Raw genomic sequence first — 19,630 nt, 5'->3', positions numbered from 1 at the left:
GTCTTCAGCACTACTTAAAGAACAAAACAGGGCATTTCGATCCAGCCCTTTCTTTTTATATCAAAAACGGATAAATGGAGCCTAATTGCAGTTTCTACTTATGTATTTTATCTATCCATTTCTTTCCTTCTTTCTCTCTCTCTTTCACTCTCTTTCTCTCTCTCTCTCTCTCTCTCTCTCTCTCTCTCTCTTTCTTTGTGTGTGTGAGAGATATGTATGTGTACTCATGTGTTTGAATGTGTATTGTGTTGGGTTGGGGATTTGGCTCAGTGGTAGAGCGCTTTCCTAGGAAGGGCAAGGTCATGAGTTCGGTCCCCAGGCCCTAAGGAAAAAAAAAAGAATGTGCATTGTGCAGACATGTGTGTATGTGTGATATGATGTCATAGATTTTCATTGCTTTCCTATCAGATTCTCCACAGCAAGGTCTTTCAGTCAAAACCAGACTCATTGATATGACCAGTTCTGCTTGCCACTTTCCTCTCTGGAATCCCTAACTCTGCCTTCCCAGGCTTTAATTATAGTCAACTTCCACACCCACCCCCTTTGATCCCTCCCACCATTTATATGGGTTTCTATGGGAGGGGAGCTGTACTAGGTCACTGTGCTTCGATGGAAAGTGCTTTAGTTGTGTATCCATCTTCCTGGCTTCTGTACTGTATGTCAAATGCTCATATTTGACTGAGCGAGTGTTTTTAAATTTCAAAGGAATGATTCCTAAGCCATCTCAGGCCAGGGAGCCATGGCTCTTGGTGCATTTGGAATGTAGGTGGCGGTCCTCAGCCTCATCAGTGTCTCTGACGCTGAAATTGTAACCTTTTATTTTTCTTTTTCCTTCTTCATTTTTTTTATATCAATGTCTATTCATTTTCCACAGTGCTGGGTTGCATCAAGACAACTTCCTTTAACCATGTCATGTGCTTTACCGTATCTGACTTTCCTGCTCACACCCATCCCCCACTCCCCTGCCTAGTCTCCTTCCTTCTCCAGGCCTTTGTTGCCTTCGTGACATATGGACATAGCTGGGTTTTGTTTTGTTTTTTTGTTTTTTTTTGTTTTTTTTGTTTTGTTTTCTTTTTCTGTTTGTTTTTTGTTTTTTGTTTTTGGATCTGTTAAGAACCCATAAAGATTCTTTAAAGAATTACAAGACTCACAAACGAGACAAAAATTACAGTATTTGCTTCTTGGTGTCTGGTTGATTTTGCTTAATGCAGTGGACTCCAGTTTTCCTACCAAAGACTTAATTCCATGCCTTTTGTGTCTGGATAAAATTCCATTTGTATGTGTACCAGGACATATTCAATGGTCTACTGATGGATGCTCAGGCTGATTCCACATCTTGGCTACTGAGAATGGTGCCAGGGTAAGCATGGTGTGCAGGTGTCCTCTGATGTGCTGCCTCTGAGTCCTGTGGGCACAGTGTCCAAATGCAGAGGCTGACTGCCATTCACCTAGAGGCTCTGAGCCTAAGCTGTGTGCTCTCTCTTTGGATGGAGGCTTTGCATGAGATGACTGTATGTGTATGTGTGTGTGTGTGTGTGTGTGTGTGTGTGCGTGTGTGTGTGTTCGGTGAATGACTGTGCACCCTTATATTGGGACTCTTTATGGAGTTTATGAAAGCTAGAGCTGTGTTGGTGAGCATTGGAGATAGATGTTTACAGCACCCATCCCTCCTTACCCCTCTGCTTCCTTCTGCTCCTTTTCCCTTCCCCTTCTACCTCCCTCCACTCCCCCTTTCAAGACAGTGTCTCACTATATAGCCTAGGATGACCTCATGCTTGCAATGATTCCCCTGCCTCAGCCTTCCAAATACCAAGAAGTCCTTTCCTTGGAGGAAGAGAAAGACTTTCAAAGGTGCAGTTGTGGGCATGGGTTGCCAGGAGAGGAGTAGACACCAGACTGTCTGACTTTGTACAAGGAAACTAGGACCAAAGCAGATAGCATTGGGGACAGTAAGGTGGCCACTGTGCCCACTCCCTGTCCGCCGCACATAGAACCGGAACTCTGGTAAGTCATGTTTTCTAAGGCATCAAGTCATTTCAGTAGTCAGATAGAACATGGCACAGGGATCCTTGGGAACATGTAAAGCAGAAATTATTACCTTCAATTTCTAGTCTAGGAGAAGAAAGGGCATCAAGATTCAGTGTCTCTCTGTGTGTGTGTGTGTGTGTGTGTGTGTGTGTGTGTGTGTGTGTGTGTGTGTTCATGTGATGGGTCATAGCAGGAATCATCGTGGATAGCTGGATTTCAAGATTCTCTGAAATTTGAGTATTTTCCTGAGCTTCTGGGTAGAGATATGGCTGTTAGGGTCTGTTTGGTATCTGATCTTTTAAATAGAGAAGGGTTTACATTGGGAGGCCCCATCCCAAGCAAAATGGACAAATACCACATGGTTTCCCTCATTTGAGGAGCCCTAAAATTCTTTAAAGATTCATTGTGCTCATAGGAAATGGGAGAAGGAGGTCTGGGTGAGGAAGGGGGTTAAGCATGGACCTTGCTGGATGCAGAGGAAGAGGTGCTGCTCCTCTGTTAGCCAGCAGACTGGCCAGGACAGCATCAAGTGAACAGGCAAACCATGTTGCCATCACTTGGGGGAACCATGGTGAATTAGGATGAAAAGTATCACTCCTGTCCCAAGCCAAATTCCCCAGGGCCTCTGGGCCATCTCAGACACTGACTAACAAAGGCATCCATATCAGAGCTGAGAGATCCACATCTGAAACTAGTCACATTCCTCAGTTTCCCCTCTGGAAGAAACAGATCAATTACAGTCAGGACCAGCTTAGGCAGAGCCTAGGTTCCAGCTGCCTTTTCCAGCGCCACCACCAGCCTTTTTAGTGAAGGTGATCTGGCACTGATGAGTGGGCTGCATTCTTGTGTTATGTTTATTCTAATACAACCAGTGTTGGAGACATCTGTTGCTGGACATAGCACCGTAGGCATGGCCATGCCTGGTTGGTTTCTATTAATATCATTCATGAATCACAGGCTTAAGTGGATGGAGGGGTGAAGGGTTTGTGGCTGTGGGACCACTTCCCTACTGGGGACTTGGCAGGACTTGGTCTAACCTGGACATTCTCCAGTATCCTCCCATTATGTGCTTTCCAATTAAGGTGTTAAATCAGAGAGAGAATGGGTCCAGGTGGTGTCCTGGAGACCGTGGCTCTGACATCACAGAAACTTCGTGTGATCAGGCTGAATTAGCACACACTCGATGGTCTCATGCTCTTCTTCAAGCCAGTGGCCTCTGCACTGAGCCCCATGATTATTGATTAGTGAGTGAATGTGAGACTGAAAGAGGGGGGGCTGCCATGTACAAGGCATGCATATTGTTTGCAGATTCCCTTGGAGGCCAGAAGAGGACCTCAGGTTCCCGGGAGCTGATTTACAGACAGCTGTGAACTGCTTAAGTGGATCCTAAGAACAGAATTTGGGTTCCCTGCGAGTTTGGAACATGCTCTTAACTGATGGGCTATCTCTTCAGGCCCATGTGTTTCTCAGCCTCGATTGTGATATCTTTAGGAAAACGTGCACTATCTCTGCAGGCAGCCTTGGCGGGTCGGTTGCGTTGATGTTTCTGAAGCTCAGCCATCAGGAGACAAAGGCTAGACCCCAGATGATAGCTTCTCTCCATTTTACTGTCACCCTTAACTCTCCAGTTTCTCTATCTTGTCTTGTTCAAACCACAGGCACAATGCTGCTTCCTCCATGACTCTGGAGGTATGTTCTCGTCGGTTTAGCAAGGACGCGAGGCTATGAATAAAGGACAGCATGACTCAGTACCTTTCGCTGTACTACGTATGAAATGTTTTGGCTGGAATTAGTGCCAGGGCTGGTTCAGGTGTGTACATTAGAGACAGCCTCAAAGTCTCTTGAGTTGAGCCTCTTTTATAACCTTAGAGTCTCTCTGGGGAGCACGTCACCAACCACACCACCTTTACCCCTGAAAGGATGGCTGAACACAGGCTTTGGGGCCGAGATACTTCTACAAGCTGTGAGACTGTGGAGTCAAACTGCTGTCCGGGCCTCAGCTTTCCAGCTTCTGTCACATGCAGCTCTTCAGCTTGACATCACAAACTGGAGGGGAAGAGAGCTGGGAGCTCGTTACCATGGGTGTCTTGGAAAGTTTGAGGGCGAGTTCTGCATTCATTAAACCTCATTTGAATAATGACCACATGCTATTTATTTTCTTGGAGAGCTGCTCTGAGGGAAGCAGAGAGGCTTCTCCTACAGGAAGCCTGGTGGCCCGTGTGCCCGCCGCCCATCACTTGGGGGAGGAGACGGAGGCAAGGGTGCTAATTTAAACTCTCTGTTATTGAAGGAAACACCCAAAACTGGAACATTGTGGGGAGATTTTCAGCTGTTTCTGTGAGAAAAGGCCTGGGGTCAGCCAACGTCTTCTCCAGTCCTTTCAACGCTGCTCTCTGCCGTGCATAGGAGATGGTCTAAAATATGCCCATCTCATCTCCCCAAATCATGTGTCTTCTTCATCTGTTATGGGGTGAGCAGAATGGTGGTCAACTTGGGATCATGTGGCCACCTTAGTGGTCATGAGGGGGACTCCACAGGAAGAGAGGTGTTCTCACACCTAACACCCAGATCTGCCTGATCTTGCCCTGGGTGCTTAAAAATGACGGCATCTCTGCACCAAATAGCAATGATTCCTCTGTACATATGGAGATTTAAATCTGATCGGGGCTCATGATCTAGTCTAGGTAAAACAAGCATCCTATGTGCATTTTCTCTGTGATTTTTTTTTTTTTGCAATTGGCTGAGCAGAGTGACTTCCTCTCTCATGTGGTACAGGAAGAAACGAGCCAGATTCGTTCAGCTCTGTAATTAAATCACATACCTTCATGTCTTTGGCTACAGTCAGCAATCTTTCTTCCCAGAACTACTTGCCCATCCATCTAGGCCAGAGTTCAAAGCCATAAACAAAAGTACAGAAGGCTCATGCCTTATTGTGTTGAGTGTCCGGCTCAAGAATTCACACATGCCGGCACTTACGAGGCTGCACACTGGAGCTGCGCACACTTAACATTATGATATTGCAGAGGATGGGAGGGGCTGTGCACATATGCCAATTTCATACTTCAGGGTGAGAAAGGACTTCATGTTCTTGGGGTTTTAGAGCCACCAAGACCCAAAGAATGTTCTTCATGCAAACATCATGAGTCTTTAAGCAAGACTTTAAAACAATGGTGCAATTATCATATATGTGAAGAGACCCTGTGGTGGTTTGAATGTGCACTGCCCAGGAAATGGCACTATGAGGAGGTTGGCCTTCTTGGAGGAGGGGTCTCCCTGTGGGGGTGAGTTCTTGAAATCCTTCTCCCAGCCATGGGGGAGACTGTCTGCTCCTGGCTTCTTTTAGATGAAGATGTAGAATCTCAGCTCCTTCTCCAGCACCATGTCTGTCTGCACACTGCCATGCCCTCTGCCTTGATGATCATGGACTGACCCTCTAAACCTGTAAGCCAGCCCCGATTACATGTTGTCCTTGGTCATGGTGTCTCTTCTCCACAGTGGAAACCTAACTAAGACCCCAGACTGGATAGTTCATGGGATTGCTCAAATGTCCTTGGCACCATCACTCTTTTATCTTCTGCAATGGCCCAACCCAATCTCTATCCAGTCCAGGGTGCTCCTCTAGTCTTGGTTCTCACAGGACTCCCCTATACAAGGCACTTTCCCTCAGAGTCTCCTAGTGTCTACAATACCACCAGCCATGTCATCCTCTTCATTGATAAGGTGAAGTCTATTCCTGAGGACGAGGACCACGTCTCCCATGTGGTTTTGTAGAGTAGCAAAGCATCTCCAGGGACAGGGCACAGATTCTGGGGCTTAGAGAGATGGCTCAGCCATGAAGAACACCTGTTACTCTTCCAGAGGACCCAGGTTCTATTCCCAGCATCCATATGATGGCTCACAGTTGAACTGTTAGCCAGTTTCAGAAGATTTAATTCCGTCTCTTGGCCTCTTCAGACATCAGGCAGGCACGTGGTGCCCACAGTTCCGTGTAGCCAGAACATTCACACATTCGATAATATAAACACATCTGATTTTTAAAATGTATGAGGTTTGGAATATGGGTGATGCTGAGCATAGATCCCAACAGCTCTCTTTTAAGTGGAGTAGCCCTGGTCTCTGTTGGCCGGACAGGCTGTTGACAGTGTGTCCTGAATTGTCTGAATTAAATGGTTGAGGCTCTAGGCAGGCACACATCACCGATGTTGCTCTCATCTGAACTTAACAGGATAACTTTATGTTTTTGTGTACACACATTCCTAATGCCTTAATCACTTTAGCTGATGTGGGCTCGGGTATTTGCCAGCCATTTAGGGATGAAGAGGCTTAATGTGTTTCTTCCTTAAAACAACAACAAAAACAACAACAACAACAACAATGACTACAACAGCAGCAGCAACAACACCCCAAAACAAACAAACAAAAAACCAACAAGTTTGTATTTTTATTAAAACCACAACAACTTCATATTCACCAGAAAAGTAAACTGGAATTTATGTTGTCTGGTGGGTACTTGTTCCTCTCTCTAGAGCGCTATTGTATTAGGTTTTCCAGAGAAACAGAAATGGCAGAATGAATACAAATTGTCTTAGTTAGATTTCCATTGCTGTGAACAGACACCATAGCAAAGGTAACTCTTTTTTAATTTTAAGGCTTGTTTTATTTAAATGACTGATCATGTGAGGCCACAGTGAGGTCACTATGCACAGACATGAAGGAAGCTTTATTTCTTGGTCCCTTCCTCCTTGGACAGAGTCTTGATGATCTCCTCCTTCTTGGCCTGGAGGCGCTCCTCCCACGCATTTTTGTTCTTCCCTGGTCTTAGACCTGCGAGCCTCAGTCTTGTCAGTTAGTAGCTTCTTGCGGGCTTCGTCTGCCTTCGGATTGAGTATCTGCTCCATAAGAATCCACTGGTTTTAGGATACATTCCTTTGTACCTTCAGGTACAGGCTGTGATATATATCGCGGCCCATCTTCTTAGATTCCCAGTATCTCCTGAGATGCCGGTGCAGGATCCTCATCTTTCTCATCCAGGTCACCCTCTCAGGCACCCAAGTGTTGGCAATGCCCTTTCCCTTCCCTATGACCATATGCCTGCCCTTCAAGGTGTGTTTCTGTGAGCGAGTCTGAGGATGGACAGTTACAGGCTTCCAGATGATCAGGCCATCTTCAATCAGGTTCCTGATCAGCTGACGGAAGTTGGCATTGGCGATTTTATTGATCTCATTGGGGTCCACCTGGACCTTCTTTTTAGCACAGTGGAGGACACTAGAGGCAAGACACTTCTGTAGACTGAGCATGCTCATGGCTGCAGACGCAGCAGCCAAGGTAACTCTTACAAAGGACAAGATTCCACTGCAGCTGGCTTACAGTTTCAGAGGTTCAGTCCATTATCATCATGGCAGGAATCGTGGGAGCATCCAGGCAGACTTGGTGCTGGAGGAGCCCAAAGTTCCTGATGCACAGACAGCAGAAATGGATTGTCTGTATCACTGAGCATAGTTTGAGTATATACAAATCTCAATGCAAAGCCACCACAGTGGCACACTTCCTCCACCAAAGTCACACCTACTCCAACAAGGCCACAGCTACTCCAACAAGGCCACACCCACTCCAACAATGCCACATCTACTCCAAAAAGGCAACACCCACTCCAACAGGGCCACACCTACTCCAACAAGGCCACACCTACTCCAACAAGGCAGCACCTACTGCAACAAGGCCACACCCACTCCAACAATGCCACACCTAATCCAACAAGGCCACACCTAATGCAACAAGGCCACACCCACTCCAACAAGGCCACACCTACTTCAACAAGGCCACACCTACTCCAACAAGGCCACACCTACTCCAATAAGGCCACACCTACTCCAACAAGGCCACACTTACTCCAACAAGGCCACACCTATTCCAACAAGGCCACACCTACTCCAACAAGGCCACACCCACTCCAACAATGCCACACCTAATCCAACAAGGCCACACCTAATGCAACAAGGCCACACCCACTCCAACAAGGCCACACCTATTCCAACAAGGCCACACCTACTCCAACAAGGACACACCTACACTACAAGGCCACACCTACTCCAACAAGGCCACACCTATTCCAACAAGGCCACACCTACTCCAACAAGGCCACACCTACTCCAACAATCCACACCTACTACAACAAGGCCACACCTACTCCAACAAGGCCACACCTACTCCAACAAGGCCACACAACTCCAACAAGGCCACACCTCCTAATACTATCCCTCCTCATGGGTCAAGCATTCAAACACATGAGTCTATGGTGCCCACTCCTATTCAAACCACCAAACACATCAAAAGGTAATTTGGCTTACAGGACACTGGATAATCTAACAATGTCTGTCCCATACAAGGGTCCTGAGAACCCAATTGGCTGCTCAGTCTATGATGATTGATTCCTCAGCAATCTTAACCTGGTGTTGAAGGCACGTGAGTTTCCTGGAGGTGTTGGTCTTCAGTCTACAATGAGATATCAGAGAAGGTGGTTCGCATATTACCAAAGGAATGCAGCAGCCACAGGAGAGATGAACTTGCCAGTGAGAGTGAAGGCAGGCAGACAAAAATCAAAGCCTCCTTCTTTCACATTCTTAAATCTGGGTTGCCACCAGAAGGTCCTCTTCCAGAAGGGCAAATCTTCCTGATTCAAATAACCTGATCAAGAAAATCCCTCACAAGAGTGCCCAGATGCGTGCATTTTAATTGAATTCAGAGCCACTCAAGTCAGCAACCAAGATTAGTGATCACGTCTGCCAACTCTCTCATACAATTTATTTTTCTTGTTTGCTTTATATTTTGGGTCCGAGATTAACCAAGCCGTGCCACTCATATTGCTTAGCCTTGAAGCATTCATCTGCATTCTGTTCTCACTAGAAATCATGAAGCACATTGTATGTTCACCCCTTTCCTGGCTGGTCCCTGCCTCACCCAGGAACTAGCCAGCTTGCTGTCACTCCAGTCTCAGAGACTGGATGGCTGATAATGAGGCTTCAAGTCCAAGTTCAGAGCCTGGCAAATTTATTGAAGCCTGCTACCTGGCTTGCAGATGGTGCGTTCTGCCTATATTTTACTGGGCTGAGAAGGTCCAGAAAGCTCTCTGGGGGTTCTTTTTAAACATAGGTGCACCAATAACACAGAGGAGGAGTCCATCTTTATGACTGAAGTCACACCCTCCAAACTGCTGCTTCCCAATGATGATGTCTTTGTTGACATCTTCCTAGGGGTGAGGTAGGGGAGACATTTAGATCATAGGAACCTGTACCGATGGAGATGGCTCTCCTCCAGCTTGCAGGCAGGAGGCATCAGGCTTCTGTGTGGAGGCAGCACAGTCCATGTAAGTCCCAAGCATGTCCCTGTTATGTCTCCTTGGCCCTAATCTCCCCTGTACCATGACCCTCACCCTGCAACAGCTGACTTTGTTTGCACCAGAGCGCAGCTTCCCAGATGTCAGGCACCTGGGAACTACCTCTATCTCCTTTTAAACCCATTTGTTAGCTAAAGGACATGAGTCAGTAGGTAAACTGCTTGCTGTACATGCATGGAGACCTGAGCCTGGATCCCCAGATCCAATTTACAAGTCTAAAGTGGTAGCATGCACTCTGACCCCACAATCAGGAAGACAGAACCTGGGGACCTCTGAAGTTCACTGGCCACCCCATAGTCAAAGTTTTACTAAGGGTTATACTGCTATGAATGGACACCATAACCAAGGTAACACTTATAAATACAACATTTATAAGTCAGGAAGGCCCGGTCATCCTCCTGTTCCCGTACAAATCACTGGTGTTTGCAAGATTGACCACACACTTGGTTTTACCCCTCTGCCGTCTCCCCATACCCTCCTACATTTTAAATACTCTCTGAATAACTTTTGTACTTAGTGAAATGAAATCATGAGGGGCTATTGTTTAGGAGATGACAAGAAAAATGGTTTGTATGTGTTCAGTACAGATATGGTATTTTAAACCAATTTTATTAGTTCCTTGAGAATTTTGTACATTATATATTGATAGAATTAACTTCTCACTTCTCTTCCTAACTCCTCCCAGATCCATCCCCACCTAATCCCTTCTCCCAACTTCAAGCTCTTTTTCCGCCCTCAGTAATAACCCACTGAAGTCATTTATGCTGCCCATAAATTCATGGGCATTTGGCAAGCCCCTGGAGCCTGGCCAGCTTATCACCAGCTATATCTTTGTAGAAAACTGACTCTCCCTTTCCTGTCAGCTAGGGCTGAGAGATAGTGGTCCTGTCGTGTATAGAAGACACACTTTGTTCTGGTTCTCACTGACATCTGTATCTTATATTTCCACTCCATCTTCCTTGAGGGTTCCTAAGACTCAACTCCTTCCCTTTTTGCCTCTCTCTGTGAGTCTGTGTATATGCGTGTGTGTATATATCAAAGATGTCCCATTTTACATTCAAGCACACACATGGTGGGGGGCGTCTTTACAATTGACTGCCGACGGTATCTCACCCCAGACAAAATTCTGCAATGCAGACATGGTGTAGCTAAGTCCCAGAAAGAAATAGATGTTGAGAAACCTACCCAGCTCTTTCTAGTGTGCGGTGACGTTTAGACCTCTGACACAACCTTCTGGCCCTACCCTATGGGTTTAAGATACACATTGTCCCAGTACAATGTTCAAAGGTGGGACTATGAAAAGGGATTGGACCCTGTGGGCTGTAATCAATGAGTTCATCTGTTGAAGGATGTGTATGAAGGTGGCGGGAAACGAGGAGATAGGAAATTAAGAGACTTGGTCATTTGGGACATGCCTTGGAGGGTGTTTTTTTGTCCTTAGTCTCTTCCTGTGTTGATGCTTCTTGGATGCCAGTGAGGTCAGCAGTTGAGCTCTACCGTGCCCCTTTCATGGTCATGTGACCATATACCAAAACCTATGAAATAATGAACCAAAATAAGTTTGTTTACTATGTCAGTTGCTAGGCAACGTGTAAGAGTGATGAATGGGATTAACATGAAAGTGGCCAAAAGTGATGCTGACCATACCAGGTCAGGTCCGGATTTGATGTAGGAGGACCCATGACCTAATACTTTAAACTCTTTGTCTGGAGGCTACACGCTAAGAGAAGACCAAATGTTTCCCAAGTGGTTTTATCCAGAAGATTCTGCCAATGTATCTATCGTCTTGGCAAATCAAGAACCTCCTGCTTCTCGCTCTGGTCCTTCTCCTGACTTCACTTCTGTGTTTTTAATAGACTTCGATATCATATGAATTAGTGGGAAATGAGTATTAAAAAAAGGAAGGAAGCTATAAATTTTGCTGCAAAATCATTAAATTACATACTTAAAATAAATGTTTTTTTTAAGTATGTAAATTATACTTCAATAAGGCTGCAGAAAAGGCTTGGACAATTATGATGTCTGTCGTGTGATTTGCTATTTGTCATAGTTCCTGTGACTTTGATCTTAATAGTAGTGGGCTTTATTACAGATGAATCAGACACCAGGGTAACCATGCAGGGAGAACACTCCGTTCCGTCAGGGAAAAAAAATCAAGTCAAATTCATTGGCTTTCTTAATGAGGGTTTTTCTGGTCACAGCTCAGTTGGCTGGAAGTTGGACAGCTATTGGCTGAGAGCAAAGATGGAGAGAGCACAATGTTTATGGGGATATATGAAGGTTGTGCTCACAAAAGGGTCTGAGTCTTACGGAGTGCAATTGCAGAAGCTCCAGCGACTGGTGGAGCTGGGTGCTAGGACCCATTATATGTTTTGTGATGTCACGGCCGAGTGTATGTCAAGGATAGATGAAGTGGGAATTTTTTGGTTTCTTTGGGAACTCACTTGTGTCAAAGGATGTTTTTTCTGGAAGCTATGTTAGGAGAGCATGTTTTGCTGAAGCAGACACATGAGAAGGCATGTGATATTTCACTGGAGCACACCCTTGAAGGGGAACAGGATGTTTACAGAGAACATAAATGTAATCCCACAGAGAGGGAAAGGACATTTTTACATTGTTACACCTTGCAGTACTTCGATGGTCTTTGCTGGTTTTCGTTCCATAATGAGAAATGCACAAAAGAACCTGTGCTATCCGGGCTGCTTCTGGCTGCTTCTGCTGCTTCTTGTTGGTTAGAGCCTTGTGGTCTCTGCAAGGTCAAGGCACTGCTACTGATTCGTGTTTTGCGTTTGCTATTGGACCGTACTGCACCATGAAGATTGGAGTTACCCCAAAGAATTACTTCTAAATAGGTCCACAACTCTCTCCCGTTTCCTATCAACTTTCTCTCTCTGCTACCTCTGGTTGGTGGGCAAGAAGGTTTAAGAACCCTAAAAAAGTAGGTTTTGAAAAAATCTAAGCCAACAGATAGATTCATGGGTTTTGAGAAAGGGCTATGTCTCCTGCTGAGAGGAGATGGTATGTAGGTTATGACTTTTTGGTTCTGTGGTCTACTGTGACCCATTAAATGGCCAGTGACTGACAGTCTCCCAGTAAGTGTAGCACACACTAAAATGCTTTTGCTTGGCATTGGGAGCTGTAGAATGTATTCATTTCTTGTCACATATCCTCGCGTATTCATGTTGGTGACAGTAGTTACTCTTCAGTTCTGCCATACAGGGAAGTGGGTCTGTACACTAAGAGAAGAGAGTGGCTGGTGGTGAGTACTTAACATGGACTAAGAGAAACATTATGGTGCTTGGTCTCTCTCTTTCTCTCTCTGTCTCTGTCTCTCTCTGTCTCTCTGTCTCTGTCTCTGTCTCTCTCTCTCTCTTCTTTTTTTCCCCAACTTGACAATCTGGAACCAACTGAGAAGAGAGAACAATTTAAGAACTGCCTCCATTAGATTAGTCTTTGGGTAAGTCTATGGAACATTTTCTTGATTAATGATTGTTGTGGGAGGGCCCACCATTGTGGGCAAGTTCATCAGTAGTCATGTGTAAAAAGAATAGCCTTTTAGGCTGTAAGAAATAGTAATGGAGCAGCCATGGGGAGTGTGGCTGTTTGAATAAGAAAAGCTCCCACAGACATATATTTTAATATTCAGTTAACAGGGAGTGACAGTATTTTCAAGGATTAGAAGGATTAAGAGGTGGGCCTCATTCGAGGAAGTTGGGGTGTCCACAAGGGTGGGGTTTGAGTTTTCAAGAGCCCCATGCGTTCCCAGAGTTTCTCTCTCTCTCTGTCTCTCTCTCTGTCTCTCTTTCTCTCTCTGTCTCTTTTTTCTCTCTCTCTTTTTCTCTCTCTGTCTCTGTCTCTCTCTCTCCCTCCTTCTCTCCCTCCCTCTCTCTGTCTCTCTGTCTCTCTCTCTATCCCTCCCTCCCTCCCCCTCTCTCTCTTTCTCTCTCTTTGTCTCTGTCTCTCTCTGTCTCTCTTTCTGCCTCTCTCTCTGTCACTGTCTCTCCCTCTGCCTCTCTCTCTCTGTCTCTCTTTCTCTCTGTCTCTCTCTCTGTCTCTCTCTCTGTCACTGTCTCTCTCTCTGCCTCTCTCTCTCTGTCTCTCTTTCTCTCTGCCTCTCTCTCTCTGTCTCTCTTTCTCTCTGTCTCTCTCTGTGTCTCTCTTTGTCTGTCTCTGTCTCTCTCTGTCTCTCTGTCTCTCTCTCCCTCTCTCTCTCTCCCTCTCTCTCTCTGTGTCTCTCTGTCTCTTTCTCTCCCTCCCTCTCTCTCTCTGTCTCTCTCTGTCTCTGTCTCTCTCTCTCTGTCTCTCTCTGTCTCTGTCTCTCTCTCCTTAAAGAGCAGTAGCTCTCTATTGCTCCCGTTTTATGCTCCCTTCCATGATGATGGACCAGACGTCTGAAACTCTAAGGGATCCTCCAATTACATGCTTTCATTATAGTAATTCCTTGACCATGGTGTCTCTTCACAGCCACAGAACAATGACTGAGACAGGGAGCTGACAACACGCAGAGCTCCTTGTTACCGCTTCAAGCTCCTGTTCTGGTTTCCCTCAGTGATGGTCTGTAACCTGTAAGGCAAATAACCCTTTCCTCCCCAAGTTAATTTTGATCATGGCATTCATCACGGAGAGAAGGAAGCAAACTAGAACTTCACAGGTCAGTACATGAGCAAGTCATACCTTTAAATTAAAACAAAGTGTCTATACGTCTCTATTTGTGGTTATGAGGTAAGCGTCTGTGGCTCTACTAGACTCACTGTTTCTATAAGAGATTGTCTTACTTAGGGTTCCTATTGTTGTAAGGAAACACGGTGACCAAAGAGCAAGTTAGGGAGGAAAAGGTTTCTTCAGCTTACACTTCTACATTGCTGCTCATCACCAAAGGAAGTTGGGACAGGAACTCAAACAGGACAGGATCCTGGAGGCAGGAACTGAGGCAGAGGCTATGGAGTGGCACTGCTTACCGTCTTGCTCCTCATGTCTTGCTGAGCTTGCTTTCTTATAGAACCCAGGACCACAACCCTAGGAATGATGCCGCTCACAGTGGGCCGGGCCCTCCCCCACAAATCACTAAGAAAATGCCCTACAGCTGGATCTTATGGACGCATGTTCTCAACTGAGGTGCCCTCTTCTGTGATGACTCTAGATTGTGTCTAGTTGGCATAAAATCAGGGCGGTGGTTAGAATGTGATTGTCCCATGGGAAGTGTGGCACAAATAGAAGGTGTGGCCCTGTGGGAGTAGGTGTGGCCTTGTTGGAGGAAGCATTTCACTGTGGGGGTGATATGCTTCTTCTCCAACACCATGTCTGCCTAGACGCTTCCATGATTCCTGCCTTGATGAAAATAGACTGAACTTCTGAACCTGAAAGCCAGCCCTAATTAAATGTTGTCCCTTGGGGTTGGGAATTTAGCTCAGTGGTAGAGCACTTGCCTAGGAAGTGCAAGGCCCTGGGTTCCTTCCTCAGCTCCGAAAAAAAGAACCCCCCAAAAAATGTTGTCCCTCATAAGTTGCCTTGGTCATGGTGTCTTTTCGCAGCAATAATACCATCATAAAACCAGCCAGTATAAAAACTCCCAAATAGCAGAATTAATCAACGATAGAAAGTATTTTCTAGTCCTGCAGTGAGAAATTTATTCTTGAGAGAAGAAACAGCAATGAATGAGTCCATGATAATGTTGCCTCCAAAGACACTCTTGGAGTGTAGATGTGGCTCAGGGAGACCCCATGGAGTGCACAGGGGCTTCTCAGGAGGAGAGAGCTACATGGTCAGGAAACGCAAAGCATTTTAAAATAATGGCAAATGGCATAGGAAAGAGCTCAATGCAGCACCTCTGCTTTGGAGTCACCATCAAGAGGTTTCTGAGGAAAAGCTTATATTTGAGTCAAAGAAAGGAACTTCCTGGGGCTAGATATGGTAACAGGGCCCCGCAGGTATGTAGGAACCCATTCAGTCGAAGGAGAGCCTGGCAAGACAAGCCAGTGCAGGAGCTCTTTGTGGTCATCTTGGGGCATTGAGAAGAGACCTCAAAAAATATTACAGGATGCAACAGAGTCTAACGTGCTCATGGAAGCTAAACACAGGATCCGTGTAACACCTGACAGAAGCTCACGGCATCCTCATTTCCCTTTTAAATTACTTTTAATATACAAAATAATGGGCTTTATGATACTTTCAGGAATCTATAGATATAAACTTAGTTTGGCATTTACTACTCTTGAGTTATCCTCATCAAAATGTCCTCCTGGGAAGCCTCCACCTCACATCCACCTTCTGTAGTGATGTCTTGGCTGTTCTTTGAGGAACCAAAGAGACCAATATGGATGCGGCCCAAGTTCACCTCATTCTAGACCCTTTCTGTTCTTCCTGGGTCTCCTGCTTCACTTTTTGAGAACTCCATTTGGAATTCCTTTGTCCCTCAGTGTCCTCTACTCCCTCTTTTGTTCTGTAGTCTTTATTCCACATCCCCATCAATTTAATCTTTCTTACCCTCATCCTGGTCTCTTCTCTGCATGGGAAGGTTGGATTTATTTGAAAAGATGACTTTAGGGGCCTGGAGAGATGATCAATGGATCAAGAGCTCGTCTGCTTTGAAAGAGGATGTCGATTTGTTCTTTGAGCTCATGTCCAATGGCCACCAACCACCTTTAATTCCAGCTCCAGGGGACCTGACTATGCTTGTCTCTGTGGTCTTCTGTGTTCATGCCCTGCCCCCACCCACATAATTAAAAATAATACATCTACAGATGGAAACAGGTTTCATTAGGGTTCATTAGTCAATGAAAACCTGATCTTCTCTGATTCTGAGTCTGCTTGGATCAGTTTATTGGGTTTCCCCTTGAGTTCCAAGACCACCTCCCTGTTACCTGCAGCTCTTTCCCCAACAGTCTGTTTCTCCATCAAACTTCACCTCAGAGAGTCTATCTATTTCTGGCCCTCTCCACTGCTTCCTAAACATCCATCTTTTTTCCCCCGTGCCATCCCTGCTCCTCTAAGCCTCATCTCCAGTTCTTTTCTCTTCCTAAAGACCCGACCAGCTCAGTCCTGTTTGTTTTAGCCTACGTGACATCAGACTTACTGTTCACAGCCTTGACCTTTCCGGCTTCCTCTCCATGTTCCATCCACCAAAGCCCATCTCCTCCACCAAAGTGTGCACACACAACAGATCACATCACACATTTTAATTTTTAGAGCAAAAACAAATTCCACTGGAAAAGATACTGGGGTTGTCAAAGGCATGTGGGTATCTGAAACAGAAAAACAAACATTTCCCCCCCAATCCTATAAATTCCCCATCTATGCCCCCCACACTTTGTGAATTTCACCTTAACGGATCTTTTCCATCAGATTATAGACATAGATGTGGACGTTGCCATCAAACTTGATCAAGTACACGGAAGGCTTGCCTGGAACTTGGTACATGACTTTGCCGATCTTTTTGGACCCGTCGCTTCTGGTGAAGTGCACACATTGACCTGTTAAGATGTCGCTGTCAACGTCTGACTTCACCTCTGCTGGAGTAATCTCTGGAATGATACGGAGTTTACCTTCTGTTTTATCATCCAGGAGCTGGTAGATATATAGGACTGGATCTTTCTCGTAGGTGATGTAAACCAGTCCTTCATGATCGGCACCTGGGCTAGGACCACCCCCCTCCAGTTGTACTCAGAGCCATGTTTGCCCTCAAATTTATGCTCCACAGCTCGGCCAACCGTGGCACTTGCGAGATGGGCGTCTTTCACTTGAGGAAACACTATTTTGTGAGGCAAGACCTTAAGCTTTAAAATCCTCTCATCGCTGTGAAGTTCCAGTCCGTAGACACAATCAATTCCAAAATACTTGACCAGATAGAGAGAGGGATTTGTTGGCAATTGATCTAGAACAATGGCCTTCCATTGGGTGATGGGCTCATCACCTTCCTTCCATCCGTGAAAAATTCTGCAGCCCACAATGTTACCCAGGGCCTGGGGAGAAGGCCTCCTCCTCCTCCGCTTCTGGAAGGATGGTGTGCTCATCCTCCTCAGAGACATCCTCTTCTTCTTGGCTGTAGACCTAGTGTGGTAGGCCACGGCATCCTGGTCCACTGTCTTGTGGCTATCGTTCTGTGTTCAGGCTTCATACTTGCCCGTGGCCTGGGTTTGAAGAGCTCGCCTGCTTAAACCAAACACAATGCTGTTGCCTCTGTCATGTGAGTGCCTGCAAGAACAATGGGGGTGGGGTGGGGGAGGGCGCTGGACCAGGGCTCTTGTCTAAGGGAACTTTGGTACAGGTGAGGAAGGCGATGGTAGACAGGGATCATAATCTGAATCTAATTCTGTCGTAATCAGAAGTTCATAGGAGGGCTGGGCAATGGTGGAGCACACCTTTAATTCCAGCACTCAAGAGGCAGAGGGAGGCAGACCTCTGTGAGATCAAGGCCAGCCTGGTCTACAGAGTTAGTTCCAGGATAGCCAAAGCTACCCACAGAACAACCCTGTCTCAAAAATCAAAATCTAAAGTTCAAAGGGAAATGAACAAATGGTTCTCTACAGCTCAGAATAACATATTCGGACACATTTCTTCAGCCCGAGGCACTTTGGCTCTGCTGAGGAACCTCTCCTTGAATGGCTAGGTCAGTGTGGGATTAAGTATCCCTGTCCCCACTTTAAGCAAGCAGAACAGAGAAAGGATAGCAAAGGAGCCAGAAGGATGGCCACACCCCTCTTCTACCCTCTAACTATGAACTATGTGGCAACATCCACAAGTGTCTGCCCATAGACACAGCACACCAGACCACTGGCTTTCTGTAATGTGCATCTTGACCCAGACCAAGGTTTATTCCGCGACGCTGTTGCATCTTCGACCGCAACAAGAGTCTTTTGTATAGGCAACAGCAGCCATTTAGAAATAATATCTCCTGGGGTTGGGATTTAACTCAGTGGTAGAACAGTTGCCTAGCACACAGAAGGCCCTGGGTTCGGTCCTCAGCTTTGAAAAAAAAAAAAAACAAAAAAAAACAACAACAACAACAAGAAAAAAAAACAAAGACATATTATCTCCTAAAATGCACAGGCACAGAGAGGAGCTTTGGCATTTTAGTAGAATTATGAATTAGATATTGTTAGCAAAGTATAATAAACTCCGGAGACTGACTAGCCTAGACCGTCCGCCGAGCTCTCAAACGTGGAAGACATCAGAACATACAGTTACTCTCTGTACGAGGGAAAAATTTTAGCTTTCTGGCCTAAAAGGGTACCAGTTATCTTCATAAACGTATTTACCAAAAGAAAATGTCCTAGTCGTCCAGATTCTGTCTTCGGAAACCGGTCAGGCTCCAAAAGGCTGTTGAACAATTGTGGGGTTCAGGAGCTGAACTGGCTTTCACACCCTGCTGGGAATATAGTGAACCTACCTTCAAGAGAGTCTAGCGCCCCCAAGTGGAAGAGAAGCGCAACCTCCGCCTAGTGCTCTGTGACATCATCCAGGCTCTGCTTACGTCATAGAAGCCCACTCAGCCCAGTTCCTTCCCTAGTTACACTTAGAAACTTCCAGCATCTAGGTTTTAGCTTCTCATGTAGCCTCCTGGAGACCCAAAATAAAGTCCCCACCCAAATATTCTGATAACTCGAGTCACAGTCTGCCCAAGTAGCTCTTTTCATGCATTTTTTTTTCTGAAAAAGTATTTGGTTTCTGAGTCACCAACATCCTTGGTGGTTATTTTCCCAGCTCCTATCTTTCCTTTGGTTATCTTTAAGTCATTCTCCGTATCAGAAATATTGCTAGTCTCTCTCTCCGAGGCCGCCCACTGGATAGCACACCAAAATTAGCTTTATCAAAACCCACAATTAGAGGAGGGCCATTTTTATTCAAACAAGGCTGGAATTTGACAGGATTAAATACCTTGTATTGAAGTCAATCGCAATCATGAATTATGGATTCTTTGCAAAGAGTGACAAAAAATTAGCTCCTGGACCTGCTTCCAAAGTCGGGATAAACTGATGACAAACCCGATATCGACCAGTCATATATTAAATGTCTTTAAAATTTACCAGCACTTCTGGATACACGGAATTCATTAGATCAAATGCAGCAAAACAGGATGAAATAGATGAGGTAATTTTGTTTTTGAAATATGGGTAGACAGAATACTGGATGCAGGTAAGTGTGGAATTTACCTGTAAATTACAGGTCACTTTAATTGTTTGTGTCACATAGTTCTTCATATCTTCAAAAGGA

General features: G+C 45.6%; 1 pseudogene; it reads right to left on the bottom strand.

The window, feature by feature from the left end:
- Positions 1-6,941: 6,941 nt before the first annotated feature.
- Positions 6,942-17,534, bottom strand: LOC148002403 (Y-linked testis-specific protein 1-like; annotated as a pseudogene).
- Between the last annotated feature and the right edge of the window lie 2,096 nt (positions 17,535-19,630).

The sequence above is a fragment of the Rattus norvegicus genome, chromosome 11 (genome assembly GCF_021556685.1).
Source record: "Rattus norvegicus strain SHRSP/BbbUtx chromosome 11, alternate assembly SHRSP_T2T, whole genome shotgun sequence".
Classification (NCBI taxonomy): domain Eukaryota; kingdom Metazoa; phylum Chordata; class Mammalia; order Rodentia; family Muridae; genus Rattus; species Rattus norvegicus.
Note: the sequence above shows the minus strand (reverse complement) of the source record. Positions and strands in the feature narration are given on the sequence as shown.